Here is a 2,500-nt window from a genome sequence, read left to right as displayed (position 1 = left end):
CTGAAGATATCTATCATGTAGAAACATAGACTCGGGTCTCAACTAGGATAGGAGGCCATTCGGCCCTCCGAGCTCTGCATTAGCCGCCATTCAAGATAGACAAGTGATCTATCCAAATCAGTCCTCTACCTGCCATTGAACTCACCTTCTAGCATCTTTAAGACTGATCCCAGGTGTGACTTTGTTAACCAGCATGACTGTAGTGTGTGTGTGGGTGGCTGGGACCTGTGATACATAGACATAGACAATATGGTGCAGGAGAGTAGGCCATTCGGCCCTTCGAGACTGCCAGCACCGCCATTCATCTGTGATATGTGGCTGATGATAATCCAATCAGTTACCCGTCACTGCCTTCTCACCATATCCCCGACTCCCTATCTTTGAAGAGCAGTATCCTGTCGTTCCACAGAGGCTGCCTGACCTGCTGAGTACTCCAGCACTCGGTATCCTTTGGTCCCATTGAGCTGTTGTCCTTCCATTGTCACTACAACTACCACCTCTGGCAGCTCGTTCCATACACCCACCACCCTCTGTGTGAAAAGTTACCCCTCAGATTCCTATTAAATCTTTCCCCCTTCACCTTAAGCCTGTGTCCTCTGGTCCTCGATTCCCCTACTCTGGGCAAGAGACTCTACCCGATCTATTCCTCTCATGATTTTATACACCTCTATAAAATCACCCCTCATCCTCCTGCGCTCCAAGGAATAGAGACCCAGCCTACTCAACCTCTCCCTGTAGCTCACACCCTCTAGTCCTGGCAACATCCTCGTAAATCTTCTCTGCACCCTGACAATAGACAATAGGTGCAGGAGTAGGCCATTCGGACCTTCGAGCCAGCACCGCCATTCAATGTGATCAAGGCTGATCATCCACAATCAGTACCCCGTTCCTGCCTTCTCCCCATATCCCCTGATTCCGCTATCTTTAAGAGCCCTATCTAACTCTCTCTTGAAAGCATCCAGAGAACCGGCCTCCACCGCCCTCTGAGGCAGAGAATTCCACAAACCAGACGGCACTCGCTGGAGTTTAAGAAGGATGAGGGGGGGGACCTCATTGAAACGTTACCGAACAGCGAAAGGCCTGGATAGAGTGGTTGTGGAGAGGATGTTTCAACTAGTGGGGGAGTCTAGGACTAGAGGGCACGGCCTCAAAAATAAAGGATGTTCCTTTAGGAAGGAGATGAGGAGGAATTTCCTTAGTCAGAGGGTGGTGAATCTGTGGAACTCATTGGCACAGAAGGCGGTGGAGGCCACAAGTCAGTGGATATTTTTAAGGAAGAGATAGATAGATTTTTGATTATTTTTAGTTTAATTTAGAGATACAGTATGGAAACAGGCGTTACGGCCCACAATAGACAATAGGTGCAGGAGGAGGCCATTCGGCCCTTCGAGCCAGCACCGCCATTCAATGTGATCACGGCTGATCATCCCCAATCAGTACCCCGTTCCTACCTTCTCCCCATATCCCCTGACTCCACTATCTTTAAGAGCCCTATCTAACTCTCTCTTGAAAGTATCCAGAGAACCGGCCTCCACCGCCCTCTGAGGCAGAGGGCCATGGAATTCTTTGCCACAGACGGCTGTGGAGGCCAAGTCGGTGGATATTTTTGGATTCTTGATTTGTAAGCAGTAAAATGTGGATAAATGTGAGGTTATCCATTTTGGTGGGAAAAACAGGAAAGCAGACTATTATCTAAATGGTGGCCGACTAGGAAAAGGGGAGATGCAGCGAGACCTGGGTGTCATGGTACACCAGTCATTGAAAGTAGGCATGCAGGTGCAGCAGGCAGTAAAGAAAGCGAATGGTATGTTGGCTTTCATAGCAAAAGGATTTGAGTATAGGAGCAGGGAGGTTCTACTGCAGTTGTACAGGGTCTTGGTGAGACCACACCTGGAGTATTGCGTACAGTTTTGGTCTCCAAATATGAGGAAGGACATTATTGCCATGGAGGGAGTACAGAGAAGATTCACCAGACTGATTCCTGGGATGTCAGGACTGCCTTATGAAGAAAGACTGGATAGACTTGGTTTATACTCTCTAGAATTTAGGAGATTGAGAGGGGATCTTATAGAAACTTACAAAATTCTTAAGGGGTTGGACAGGCTAGATGCAGGAAGATTTCTCCCGATGTTGGGGAAGTCCAGGACAAGGGGTCACAGCTTAAGGATAATGGGGAAATCCTTTAAAACCGAGATGAGAAGAACTTTTTTCACACAGAGAGTGGTGAATCTCTGGAACTCTCTGCCACAGAGGGTAGTCGAGGCCACAGTTCATTGGCTATATTTAAGAGGGAGTTGGATGTGGCCCTTGTGGCTAAGGGGATCAGGGGGTATGGAGAGAAGGCAGGTACGGGATACTGAGTTGGATGATCAGCCATGATCATATTGAATGGCGGTGCAGGCTCTAAGGGCCGAATGGCCTACTCCTGCACCTATTGTGTATGTTTCTATGTTTCTATGTAAGGGTGTCAGGGGCGTGTTGGAAGGAACTGCAGATGCTG

The 2,500-nt window shown here is 48.4% G+C and overlaps 1 protein-coding gene across 1 annotated transcript in view; it reads right to left on the bottom strand.

The window, feature by feature from the left end:
- The window catches only part of LOC129693512 (villin-1-like), a gene marked incomplete at its 5' end in the record, with an annotated part of 37,562 nt that overhangs the window by 22,860 nt on the left and 12,202 nt on the right, over positions 1–2,500 (bottom strand). The gene's annotated exons all lie outside the window — the stretch shown is intronic.

This window comes from Leucoraja erinacea, unplaced genomic scaffold, assembly GCF_028641065.1.
Source record: "Leucoraja erinacea ecotype New England unplaced genomic scaffold, Leri_hhj_1 Leri_319S, whole genome shotgun sequence".
Lineage (NCBI taxonomy): Eukaryota > Metazoa > Chordata > Chondrichthyes > Rajiformes > Rajidae > Leucoraja > Leucoraja erinaceus.
The sequence above is the reverse complement of the archived record's forward strand: the minus strand, read 5'-3'. Positions and strand labels throughout refer to the sequence as shown.